The sequence below is a fragment of the Onychostoma macrolepis genome, chromosome 24 (genome assembly GCF_012432095.1).
Source record: "Onychostoma macrolepis isolate SWU-2019 chromosome 24, ASM1243209v1, whole genome shotgun sequence".
Classification (NCBI taxonomy): Eukaryota; Metazoa; Chordata; class Actinopteri; order Cypriniformes; family Cyprinidae; genus Onychostoma; species Onychostoma macrolepis.
Window position 1 is genome coordinate 11,024,292 of NC_081178.1, and position 14,530 is coordinate 11,038,821.

Consider the following 14,530-nt stretch of genomic DNA (forward strand, 5'->3'; position numbering starts at 1 on the left):
CGATTAATATTTAAATCTCTTAATAGAATAATAGCGACTAATAATTAATCTCTTAAGAAATAAAGTTACTAATATTTAAATCTCTTAATAGAACAATAGCGACTAATATTTAATCCCTTAATAGAACAAATGTCTATTTAATCCGCTAATAGAACGACTCATCTAATACCTTAATTGAACAATAGCGACTCATATTTAATCCCTTAATAGAACAATAGAGACTAATATATATCTTAATAGAACAATAACAACTGATATTTAATCCTATAATAGAACAATAGCGACTAATATTTAAATCTCTTATTAGAACAATAACAACTGATATTTAATCCCTTAATAGAACAATAGCGACTGATATTTAAATCTCTTATTAGAACAATAACAACTGATATTTAATCCTTAATAGAACAATAGCGACTGATATTTAAATCTCTTATTAGAACAATAACAACTGATATTTAATCCTTAATAGAACAATAGCGACTGATATTTAAATCTCTTATTAGAACAATAACAACTGATATTTAATCTTAATAGAACAATAGTGACTAATATTTAAATCTCTTATTAGAACAATAACAACTGATATTTAATCCCTTAATAGAAAAATAGTGACTAATATTTAATCCTTAATAGAACAAATGTCTATTTAATCCGCTAATAGAACGACTCATCTAATACCTTAATTGAACAATAGCGACTCATATTTAATCCTTAATAGAACAATAGAGACTAATATATATCTTAATAGAACAATAACAACTGATATTTAATCCTTAATAGAACAATAGCGACTGATATTTAAATCTCTTATTAGAACAATAACAACTGATATTTAATCTTAATAGAACAATAGCGACTGATATTTAAATCTCTTATTAGAACAATAACAACTGATATTTAATCCCTTAATAGAACAATAGCGACTGATATTTAAATCTCTTATTAGAACAATAACAACTGATATTTAATCCCTTAATAGAACAATAGCGACTGATATTTAAATCTCTTATTAGAACAATAACAACTGATATTTAATCCTATAATAGAACAATAGTGACTAATATTTAAATCTCTTATTAGAACAATAACAACTGATATTTAATCCCTTAATAGAAAAATAGTGACTAATATTTAATCCCTTAATAGAACTATAGCAACTGATATTTAATCTCTTTTAATAGATCAGTAGTGATTAATATTTAAATTCTTAGAACAATAGAATTAAATCTAATTAAAATTAGAATTTCTATTCAAATCTGGAAATCTGTATCAGTACTCCAGTATTTAAGAATCTAAAACAGGACTGACACTGTATTCTGCTGCTGTGTGAACAAAACCTTAGTGTGTTGATGCCATGTTTTAGTTGTTTGCTTCCAGTTACAATTAGGAAAATATTTTTCTTTTTTTTCTTAACTATCACTCACGGTGGTTGTTCAGTCTACAGCAGATTCAAAAGTGTGTGTTTTTCGGTCATTCCCTTTCAGCAATTGGTTCCCATTCACATGCAACCACATAAAAGATGAACCCAGTCTCCATCTGCGAAAGTGATGAAAAATACTGCTTCTTTTTAACTTAGATTTACTAGCTGCATCACTGCCAAGAGACAGACCCCCCTCCCTTTGCCCCAATACACTCATCCTGCTCATTTTCACCACATTTAGCCCAATTGTTCCCGCACTCAGGACCCCGCCATGCCCCGGTGCATGCTGGGATGGAGGTGATGGCAAAGAGGTGAGTTTGAAGACCCTTAGCATGCTCCCCCCCCACCCCCCCAAATCAGTCAGAGCCGACCGGAAAAGTCAGATTCCAGTGTGTGTGTGTTTGTAGTTGGAAGCACCGAGCTGTGGCCGTAAGTCCAGATGTGCGTTCATTCTCATGGGGAGGCAGCAGGAAAGAGAATCCGAAGAATCATCAGCCCTTAAATTTCATGCATCACAATTCATGTGTCTGTGAACATTGTATGTGATACCGAGACGCCCATTCCTAGATAAATAAATCGCAGATGGTGTACAGATCATAGAGAATGGTTGTTGCATTGGTAATATGCTTCCGTTTCCCATCCTGCCTCTATAATCTTTCAGTATTGTTTTTTTTTCTCATCCTCTATAGTTATAGCATATATTTGACATTTCTACCCAGGGTTGATGCAAAAATTTTATGATTCTGAAGAGTTGAAGCTGCTAAAGTACGTTTTAGTGCTTTTTATTGGTCCAAGCTGGTCTTCCCAGCCTGGTCAGGCTGCTCTGTTGGCTGGTTTTAGATGAGTTTTGGGCACTTTTCAGCTGGACAGGATGGGAATTCAGCTGGCTGTTGAGTTAAACACCAGCTTGCCTAGGCTAGGAAACCATCTTAAACCAGGTAAAATACAATAGGATACAAAATTGTGATACTGCATTGAAAATCATTGAGATTTTATTTAAACATGGAATCTGGGGCTGCATCAAACGCTTATTTTGATAGTAGATTAATCAGATAGAAAAAAAAAAATCCTAAAAATTATTAATTGTTAAAAATTCATACTTAATTAAATTTATTTGTAATCTTTTTTTTTTTTGTAAAAAAAGTATATATATAATAAAATATATATATATTATTATTATTTTTTTAAATAATTATTATTATTATTTTGTTTTTATTTGGTTCATTCAGTTTCATTCAAATTATGATAAAAAAAAAGACTTATGGAACCCACTGTATGCATGCTGTATAATTGTATCATTTAGTTGTCAGACATCAGACATCTGTGCTTTGTTTCACATCCATGCGCTCTAAGAAGCCAAACTAGAATGAAAGGGAGCCCAAACTGTTTTAATGGAGCGGATCCTGCAGACACACATGCGGTAGACTCATCCCATACCTTCTCTAAAGGAGGCAAATGCCTCTCCTCCCAGCGCACGGGGCCTTTGATCAGTGCCTGTTGTTATATGTAATGATTTTGCCGGCGTCTGTAGTACAGGCCAGAAATGAGAGCAGCTCTAGTTCATTATAATAGGCCCATCGATGCCAGGCTTGTATCAAACCCCTTATTGACATCATTCAGTAATGTGTGATTTATTTTATTTGCTCATTTTCTGTAGTTGCATGTGGAGGTTGTACTTTCAAGGCAAGAGAGGCCTTTGAGGAAGCCTCTCATCTCCAAATGTCAAAGTGCTCCCCGCGCACACGTGCGAAGCGCACGCACGCATGCATGCTCGATTTGCATATGAGTGGGGTTTTTGGTGGCATGCCAGGCCTTCACTGAAGAAGACATCAGAGATGAAACCAAGTGGTTTTTTCCCACCTGGAGCTAGCGCTGATTAGCCCCAGAGCAGAGAGGGGAGGAGGCCGACATGAGCAGCTGTGAAATTACAACCTGCTTAATTTAATTACCCGTGCTAATTAATTCATATCTACAGCCAAAGGAAAAGGACTTGAGTAAAGAAGTCATTAGCCTAATTACTTAATTAATTGTCTGTGGCGCCGTCCCATTTGAGCTGCGTCTTCATTATCTGATGTTTGGCCTTAGCACCAGTTTAGTATGTTTGATGAAATCTGGTCCCGGCGATAATTTCTCCCCGTCACGCTCCCGTAATGAGAGGTGTGGAGGCTCCATATGGCGGTGTTTGCGCTCGAGTACCCGTTGAGAATGTCACTTGCTGATACTAAATCACCCAGCTTGAGAGAGTGCTTGTGTGTGTTGCAAGAGGGATCCTGAGGTATAATTTTGACTTCTGTTATATATGTGTGTGTATATATTTGCTAGATGTGCTTCAGTGATGGGATGTTTATTTTTGGTGTGAGCGTGTATGTGTTACCAAAAAGGCATCATATAAAATATATATATATATATGTGTGTATGTGTGTGTGTGTGTGTGTGTGTGTGTGTGTGTGTGTGTGTGTGTGTGTTAGCATTTATCATTGAGCAAAGATTCTTTCTCTCTCTTTTTTTCTTCTTTTTCAACCTTTGTATTTTGCAAATATGTGCCGCTACTTACATTCTCCAACTCCAAAAACATACCATTGTATGCAAAAACTTCACTGCAGTTTCCAGTTCAAATGACCACTAGTGACAATAAAGCACCAACAACTTTTACGGGGGCAGTTTATCAATTAATACAGACTTTCTTGCACAATTAGTTCAAAATGCTTTTACATAATGTTTGCATCATATAAACTGCTTTATCTGTATGACTTTACTGTTGTAGTAAACTTGCTCAGTAGCCCACCTGGTATAAAATTTTACTCGGTATGAAACTTGTAAAACATGAGTCAATATAAAACAGCTCAAAATCTTGTAGAAGCAAGCTAAAATGGCATGGTTACTTCATCAAATGCAGTTTTATCTCACATTTGCTTTTGTTAACATTATTGGTTACGTTTAGTGTAGCATGGTATGGCAATACAATACAACACAATAGAGCATTAACCTTTTAGCGCCAACATTTTACCAAACATTTATTTGCCCAACTGCCACAATTGTTGCTAGATTCTTGTTCATCTGTTTCAGATAAAACTGAATGTGCTTTTAGCCCAACTTACTGGACATTTCACTTTTAAAGTCTTCACGAAACGTGGGAAAAGCAGCAGAATATAATTCTTCTGAAATGTCATCACGGGCACTTTTTTTCTTTCTCCAATGGGTCTGTTTTTTTTTTCATCTAAAATCAATCACTCTTCCTCTGTCTCCACAGTCAGCTCTCTTTCTCTCCCAACAGTTCATCAGACCAGGCCACTTTGGCATCTCTCTGCCATGTGCTGCCTGCTGCCAGCTTGCCAAGACATCAACCTTAACGACCTGTGACTATTCAAAGGCCTTTTCATTTACAGTCACAAAGTTATTATTAAATCCAGAGTGTGTGATTTCTGAGCTGCTGACATCACCAACTGGACTTGCAAAAAATTTGGTTACAGTAAGTCAGTGTTTTTTTCTGTTTGAAAATGATCAACAGACAATTACAGATATAGTAGCATTCTCGAGATATGATCAGTAGGGATGCACAATGTACTGGTACCACACCGGATAAAGTCATCAAAAAAAAAAATGCATGGACAAATGGGTCAACAAATGATTCATAATAAAATCAATAACATGCATTTAGAAAATAGATTTCCCATCATTTTGTTCCAGCTTTAACAGCTGATATGTCATATTTAATTGTTCATGCTCATTCCCCCTATTTTTACATGTAAATGATCTTTGCCGTCATCTAAAACTCGCTCATAAAGTTAATATTTAAAAACACTTTGAAACAATTTAATAAAACTGTCAAATGTAATCTTTAGCAAATCTCAAAATTAATATCCTAAAGTTACTCCTAAATATAATGTAGAAACTTTATTTTTCTGTGAAGCTGCTTTGCTACAATTTGTATCATGAAAATCACTATACAAAGAAACGTGAATTGAATTCAATATTCTGTATTCACTCATAGCATTTAAAATGATTGATTCAAATGATTTTGTAAGTGTTTTATTTTTATTATTTAGACAAAATTGTTTATTTAATAGTAGAATTAAAAAAAATTGGTGCATCTCTAATTATTGGTATATTTCAAACAACATATTGTTCTGATAGCACCGCTGAGACCCAGTGTTTAACGTTTGGGAAAAATTATACTACAAATGTCTTATTTATAGCCGCCTCCACATGTTCATTTTGGTGAAATCCAGAAAATTACACACATCCAGCTTTCCTTGTTTGTCTAAATGTTCAAACAGTGACAGTGGGATGATACGTTTCCATTTAGCCATTTCCTACATGGCAAGAAAATAGCATAATGTCACTTTATACATGGGGAGGATATGCCTATCTTATACATTTAATCTGTTTGCATTGTTCTCCAGTTTAAGAATAATTTTTCACCGTGCCTCTGCGGAGGATAACCCCACCGCACTCTCATTTAGGACGTTAGCATACGATATTGAATTGGGTATATTATTATCCCGAGAACATTTGGCTAACTGCACTTTTACGACCCCTGTGTTGGGTTCTCGGGCGAAAACGGGAGTGGCGAGGGATGTTTTACGCTGCTGTGGTGACTTAAGCAATTGGATAGAAATTGATTGAGAGCGTTTGTCCGGAGAAGGCCTGGTTCGGGAAAAGCTAGATATAGAGCTTAATAACCAAGGCTTTGGTTCCAGTGTCAGCTCAGATTATATTATATATTCAAGTGATACCTAGTGTTTGTGCTGAAAGCTAAAAAGCTTTTCCCCCCTGTTCTAACACCATTGGCTGTGGTTTCTGGGAAAGCATTATGTTCGTCATTTATAGACTCCACAGATGCGCCTTGAATAATCCTCATTTTATCCTCCCGCATGTATGGAGCTAATGGATCGTCAATGTGATCAATTGAATTATGTCTATTGATAGACAGACCCACATGTGTGAAAAAAAACATGCATGTGCGCATGGAGCATGTGGAATCAGATGCGCATCAGGACCTCTTTATCACTCTCTGAGGAAGCTTAACAAAGAAATGTATAAATTGTATGAAGCAACTTCCTTTTCCTGTCTTTTCTCCATCATACACAATAAATCATGACATTGTGTCCATAGAGTCCACTTCATAATGCGAGACAAATCACGTGCTTTCCACATGTACAAGGCTCACCTGAGCTAGCACGAAGGGAGATTGATTACTCTCCCTTGTCGGAATCGTGAAATAAATCCACTCCATTCACCATTATGAAACTTTTCTGGGAATTCTGGAGAGATGCTTTGTTTTTCAAAATGCTGGTCATTTTGCAGGAGCTTTGTGTGTGTCTTTACCAGGCTTTGCTTTTGCACGTGGATACGAAATGAAATTTTGACCTTGACGACCTCTTGGCCTCCGTAAGCCCAGGTGCATGATGGGCTTTATAGAAGCTGCCATTGTCATCTTACTATTTACTCAAAGGCCTGTGAAGAGGAACAACGTGGACACCTCAATGGTTTAATTATTTTGAAGGCTGAAGCTTTATGCCATCGTGAATTAGGAAGGTTATTATCAATGGTAAGCCGTGTCAAAGATGAATTGTATTTACTTCTATACTGAATCTGTGCATTGTGCCAGACACTGTACAACGCACAGACCATGCGGACAATAAACTGCAAAGATTGTTCCACTGAAAGTCCCTTTTCACGTTTTTAATCTCTGTTACAGAGATTCAAAATCACGCACCTTTTTCTGTCACTTTAAACTCTTGGCTTGCTGTTGAAACGTCCTTGGTAAATCATTTTATTTCATAAAGTCCAGATGGTTTTGAACAAAGTATAACTAGCACATTGTCCCTTTTCTATCTCGTTAAAATCTAGAGTGTAGGAAGAGCTTTGGCCAATCAGGGATTAATGCGGGCGGGATTCACAGTCAGGAGATTCAATACTGGACTGAATGGGACATACAGGCCCTGCAAAAATCTCCTGGGGGACTTTGATTGGCAAAATAATTAGCTTATTATGTCCTTTCCAGATAGGTCCCTTTCTCTAGCCAAAGCCCTATGAAATAATATTTAGGTTTAAGCCCTCATTTCACATTTAGCAATTTGATATTCTATTTGAAGCGCTTCCGTTCAGCGGGGGTCAATTGAGACCTCAGAAATTATAAAATGAAGTTTTCATCATCTGATTTGTCGGTCTGAAGACAAGGCTCTCGCTGTCATGCCTTGCACAGAAGTAGGATCCTAAATGGTTATCAATTTTCCCCATTGAGTCAGAAGAAGCATGACATTTACAGTTCTTTCCATGAGATAATTTTAACAGACTTTTCTTCTGTCTTTTAGAGATTTTTTGAAATCGAGATTGATTGATGGTGCACTGTAAAACATAATTAAGAAATGTGCTTGCGTCTAAATTAGCTGGTTTTATGTAAATTAAAATATTATTTGAATACTATTTTTAGTAATTACAGTGTGGCACCTGTTACATTAAATAAATAAAAGCTAAACTGCTAACCTGTACTTAATTTATTTATATACAGTAATAACAGTATTATTGTGTAGTATTACTCCAATTGTTTTAATAATTAGTAACAACAATTGGTTTTATATTTTAATGTATTTAAAAATGTAATTTATTCCTGTGATGGCAAAGCTGAATTTTCAGCAGTCTTCAGTGTCACATGATACGTCAGAAATCATTCTAATATACTGATTTGGTCAATAAATGTTTCTATTTAATTGGTTTTTTTTTGTTTTTTAATTTTGAAATAGAAATTTGTATCACAAATTAGAAGTTTGTAGCATCTTCTTTGATTCATTTAATGCATTCTTGCTAAATAAAATATTAGATACCTTGAATTATATATATGTAATATATTTGTATATGAATTAATTGAATTGATTTGTTTTGCAGAGGGTGATACTGAAGGCAGAGGGGAAGATTCTGCATTCAGGAATTTTGCTAACCTAGAGAGCTCACCACGAGTAGACAGTCGATGATTACCAGCGCACCTCCAAGCCAAAACCATCAGCTCACAACGTGAACAAAACATTTTAACCGCTGAGGTTTGTTGCTCCACACCTTCTTTTCTATTCTCCCCGGCAACACTCCCACACTCCTTTTACTGCAACTCTTTCTGACCCCCATTCACTGGCACTCTCAACTTTGTACAATCCTCTGCGACCTTCCTCTACACAAATAAGACACACAGAGAACAAACTCCACAGCCTCAGAGCTCAACTATGTGAGAATAAGCTGAGGGGAGAGCAGGCCATGCAGAAAGCAGTGGCAAACCCCTCAAATTTGTCACAGAAACACATAGTGTCTATTACTCCAAGAGTTCAGAGATTCAGAGAGGAAAAAAAAGAAAAAAACCCAATCTCAAAAGCGACATTAGCCCTTTTTATCCATCCAGTGACAAGACCTGTTGATGAAACCAGCGGTAAAAATTACAAGGTTCAGGGGCCTTTCGTTTGAAGCTCCTTCAAGGATTGCTCTAATTGCCTTTGTGGTAAATGGAAATGTCTAATTAGCTTGTGCTAGTGTTTTAGCTTGAAGGACTGTGTGTGCTGTGCTGGTGAGCTTGCGTACTTTTAAATGTATATGTAACATATAAGGTGACTTGAAAAATCCATAATTCTTTTATTTAGCATTTTTAAAAATGTAATACATTATATTATATTATATTATATTATATTATATTATATTATATTATATTATATTATATTATATTATATTATATTATATTATATTATATTATATTATATTATATTATATTATATTATATTATATTATATTATTACATTGGAACATTTTATCTAGCTTAAAAAATCTTAAAACTTGAAAAAAATTAAATATTTTATTTATTTTTTCTCCCTTTCTCTAATCTAAACATTTTCTTGGTAATATTGTTTTAATTTGGAAACTCTCTCTCTCTCTCCACAGTATTTGATAAAATTACATAAATTGGTATTGGTACAACACAAGGTGGGTTCATAAATCTATACTTCCTTTGTTGCATTTTTTTTTATTTAAAATCTATTCTATTGTATTCTATTCAGTTCAGTTCAGTTGAAGTGCAGAACCAGATTTCTTCATACTTTTTCTGCATTAAATAAAATCTGTATTTTTGTTTTGATAAGTATCATAAAAAGTATCCTAAAACAAGATACACTGTGATACATTTACATAAGAAACTAAATTAAATTAAAAATTGAAAAATATAAAAATTAAAAATAAAGGGGTTTTTTTCCCTAAAAAAACATTTTGTCTTTTAACATTAGGTTAAAAGACAAAAAAATTAAAAATAAAGAAAGAAAAGAAAAGAAAAATTAACTTAATTCTGAAAATAGTTATTATTGATTTAGTATAAAGTGAATGTACCTTCTTTGAGTGATATTTAGGATACATATTTTTGCAGGAGGACGATTTTTCATTCGTTTTTTTTTTTTTTTTTTTGTTAACAGTGTGGCCGTCGGCTGTCATTTGCGTCTCTGTGAGGGGATTTTTCCTGCTTCAGCTGTCCTCTATTCTCACAGTGCTAGTGAACCCGCATACATGACTAGACCCATTCAGCATTTATGTCGATGTGTGTGTTAGAAGCGAACATTAAAAACTCCCTAACACATCCCACAATGCCTGAGAATGTTCTCTGGAGTCCTCACAGTCACGGAGTAACTCCTCTGTCTGCTGTGGAACCTCCTGAGGCCATAAACGCTCCAGTCACCGCGTGCATCTGCTTTGTCTGCCAGATCTTCCTCTCTGTTGTGGGAGCATTTGCTCAATACCTCTTGCCTGTGACATGACAGGGCAAAATGACACCGTTTTAACGCACCCTTCACTGAAACACAAAAATGTGAGGAAGATTTGTTAGCCGACAAAGCTGGAATTGTATCATTTTGTGGATCAACAACACTTTGAATTGTAATATTTAACTAAACTGGATCATTTCTATGCAGTACATTTTCATGTCCTCGTTTTATTCTAAGTGACTTGACTTTAAAGATTGAAATCATATTAGTTTGAATTTATAATAAATTAACAGTTAAATGAACTTGGGTGAATTTTAAATCATTTTAGTTTGAGTGGATGCTGCATTTTTTTCCAACTTGTAACTTAAAAAAAAAAAAAAAAAAGACAATTTATTAAGAGTTTTCTTCTTCTATCTCTATCTATCTATTCTTTTTTTTTTTTTTTCTCCAATCAAAAAAATTGTTTACTGTAATTGCAAATCAATTTATGGATTTTCCAGACTTTTACTAAATTTATCCTTTTTTTATGTTTTATGTTGTGCGGATCAAGGGAGCAAGCTGAAGGAAGAGAGATCCCTTTTTTATGTTTTCTGATCACAATATTTCAAACAAAACTTTTTTTATTATTTTTTATTTCATTTAATTATTTATTTATTTTTGGGTGGGGAATGTTGTTTAAATTGGGAATCAGTGTATCAATGTATCGACCATTAAAGTCAGTGCCATAATTACATTTTTCCTCCAAGAAATGTGATCATTATTGGTAGGATATACAGCAAAACCTCTGATTATTCTAATTTTGTTGTTATTAGTTTGGAATCATTCCACAATGATATATATATTTCTCATTAAAATGAAAAGTTACTGCATAACAGGAATGACCTAGATGTGTCCATGCCATTTGATATTTATGTTATGTTCTCTTAAAGATGCACAAACAGAAACACACACACACTATAAAGAGCGTGAGAAGGGCCCGCTTACTCTTTGATAAGCATCACATTCAATCTCCTTTCTTCACCATAATGAAACGGCGGCCATTTTGCCCTCTCTCAGTTGTGACGGAGTGATGGCTGTATGTTTTTTGACAGCGTTTTAAAAGGCGGCTTTTGTTGCAAATACAAATCCTGAACCATGTATTAGTAATAGACTTTTTCTAACACGTTCCCACAAGTGTTGTTTCTAATGGACAGAGTGAGCCGCGGAGCTTTAATCTCACATTCAACACAGATGCGGTTGTCATTGGAGCAGACTCTTAAGTCAGCTCAAGCGAGCACTCACCAACTTAAAAGAGCCAGGTGTTCAAAATCATTCATTGTTGTCAAAGACGGTTTGGGGCTTTAGCTATCGGAAGAAGCCGTTCTCTGAGTTGAAGGCATTTGAAAGCTGAAATTTCTCTGTAAACTCTCTTTCCCCAGAATTCCCAGTCTACTTGCTATCTTTAAAAAACATTCTGCCTTTGTGTTTTCTCGGTGCGGCTACAGACCTGACAGTGATGTGGAATTTACTCATGGGTTATTTGTCAACATGTTCTACATGTGTAAACTAGAATGAGGTTTCCTTAATCTGAGTCATAGAGCTTCTCAAAACTTTTTTTCCTGTCTATTCTGGAGACGCTTCACTACATTACATTTTCATATTTATTACATTTTCTGACATACTTCCATTTACATCTGTCTGAAATGTTGGAAAATGACAATTCATATTCTAAACTTATAGCCCTAACTAATATGTAAGAGTCAAATTAAGAAAATATTACTGATTGCTTTATAAAAGAGCTATTCTTACAATACAGTCTGAGGCGTGTTTATTTGTACTGCACATCTGAAAATAACAAAAGATGACCAAAGCGATTTTAAAATTAAATACAGATAAAATATTAGTCTTTAAATTCTTGCCAGCAAAACAAAACAAAAACAACAAAACCCAAAAACAAAACAAAGCAAAATAAAATAGTTTCACATTTATTATTTACATACACACTGGCTTCCTTTGTTAAAGTATTACTATTACTTTTCACATTGTGAAACAGCTATGTTTCTGAATGTATCTGATTTGACTCTTAAAATTTACTTCTGTCAGTGTAACCTAATGGAGTCAGGCTGATTGGGTCATATTAATATTTTTGACCTAATAAAACCAGTTAATTTCGATGTGACCTCTTGAAATAAGAAAATGTTTCACTAAGACATTTTGTCATGGATAATACAATGAGCTTGACATTTGCTTTTAAATACTCCATCCCACTCTTTTCTTTTGGAAAGGTGTTATTACATATAAAAAATATTCCATTCATTTTACACTGTAAAAAGTTGAAAGTTTTTTTTACATTTTATTTATGTTGCCTTAAAGAGCTATTTTTTTTTTACTCTTGTTGGAATCAGGTTGATAATTTTGTCTTAATAAAACCAATTATTTTACATGTTACCACTTGAAGGACATTTTTTCAGATACCTGACAGAACCTTTTTTTAATTTTTATTTTTTTTACAGTGTACAAACCAAGGGACACGTTCAAATACATAAAAAAAAAAAAATTATTATTACAGAATCGATTAAGCTTGATTACAAATTTAGCATTTTTGGGTGACCTATTCCTTTAAGGTGAAAATTAGCCTAGTATATTAATTAAAAGCCCAGTTTGTGTCCACTTAATTTATTCTGGCCTTTAATTGCTCAGCTTTCCATGCATGTGTTGTTGTACAAGTAGTCACGAAACAGCAGTTTGCTCACCCAGGGTTGTGCCAACATGCAGCACACGCTCCAAAACCCTAGCAATGCCATTTATTTTCCTATAAAGATTATCACAGCCAATACTGAGAACTGCCTCCATCCGCAGAGGGTTTGTGCAGAGTAAATGAAGGACTTTTGCTTCGTTTGAATGTCATTTAGTGCTGAGATGTGAAATAGTGAATTTAACGTTTTATGACTTCCATTGAATAATAAATGAGAACATTAAGGAAGCATACTAATGATGAATATAATTGGCTTTGGGTTTTTCCTTAAAGCAGTTTTTGCAGATTCTTCCTCCACCGGTGCATGATGGGATAACTCATTTAGAATGTCCAAACATTTTGCCCTTGAGAAAACAAAAGTCATTGGATTTTAGCAGCTGCTATCCGACCGCTAAAGTTCCTCAACACACCTGATCAGATTTAATATTTCACTCATTATCTATTCAACTTCTCGGTGGGGTCTTTGTTTTAATATTAATCGCTAATGTAAGATCAGAAAGCAATCCCAATCACTAGATCTAGTTAATAAATAATGATGATCTTTAATACTTAATCGTTGTCAGAATGGATAAATATCAAGATGGACAATGAGTAATTTGCTATGAAGTATTATCAGATCAATATGAATATGTTTTGTCCCTCTGTTTTTCTGTTTGATCTTTATTTACCCAGTCTGTGGACATGCCGTTTACTGATAAAGAGCTGCTACTCGTTCTAAAATAGAAATCTATATGCTTCACGGGATTTTATGTGACCTTCTTTTTGTTTCATTTTTATTAACCTCACTACTTCTCTACCCCTGCAGGAATCTTAAAAGGATGGTCATGTTGATTTTAAGAGCATTTAATTTCTCTCCCTTTCTCTGTTAGTTGCAGGCCAGCGAGGAGAAAGTTAATAGCCAGGGCTTAGAAGTCAGCCCGCTCAAGTCCAAATTACAGGAAAAGACAGAACAATCTCAACAGCTGCAAGATCAAATTCTCAAGCAGCAGGAGGCTCTAAGTAGGGCAAGCCAAACTCTCAAAGACACCAGGAAAGCAGCTGGCAATAAGGTAAAAAGAGCGTCTCTCTCTCTTTCTCGCTCGCTCTCTCATCCCTCCTTCCAAAAAAAGGGAAAAAAAGTGTCTCTGAACTTCTCTCCTCCCCTGTGATGCTGAATTCCCAGGATATGTTGTTTAGAAGAATACGGAGTCTATTACACAAATTTTACAGTGTCTTATCTAAGTTTCACCATTCAGAGACAGCTTGTATTTGTGTTGGCGTTCACTGAAACGCGTACGTTACCGTATTTTTGTAATCACAGAGGACTAACTTTGTGTAGAAAGAAAACAGCACGGCTGTGTCAAATCCAAACTGGCAAAGGATTCAGTGTTTTAAGTGTTTTCTCAACAGAGCAAAGCTGTCTTCTTCTTTTTGCTTTAAATGAATATCAGATGAAGAGGGGTGGAAATGTCCAAGTGTGAAGCTTCAGATGGGTTAACCTAATTTTCTCCAAGACAAAGTAGATGTTTGGCGATATACATTTAATTCCTCCGCTGCACAAACAACTGGCCGTTTAACCTCCTGACCCCTGCGAATAAATATATGTATAAGAAAACATATGTGTCTGGTGATGGGTTTCAATTAATCTCTGGGACTTTTATCTTCTTA

At 34.8% G+C, this 14,530-nt stretch overlaps 1 long non-coding RNA gene across 4 annotated transcripts in view; it reads left to right on the forward strand.

Moving 5' to 3' along the window:
• Positions 1-14,530, forward strand: part of LOC131533649 (uncharacterized) — a 68,707-nt gene that overhangs the window by 49,310 nt on the left and 4,867 nt on the right. Inside the window, exons 5-7 of one of the 4 annotated variants that reach the window (XR_009269183.1) lie at positions 4,698-4,892; positions 8,312-8,463; positions 13,753-13,932. This is a non-coding gene — a long non-coding RNA (uncharacterized LOC131533649). Of the gene's footprint in view, positions 1-4,697; positions 4,893-8,311; positions 8,464-9,343; positions 9,386-9,864; positions 10,346-13,752; positions 13,933-14,530 lie in introns of those variants that run through there. The other 3 variants (XR_009269184.1, XR_009269182.1, XR_009269181.1) reach the window with 3 other exon arrangements.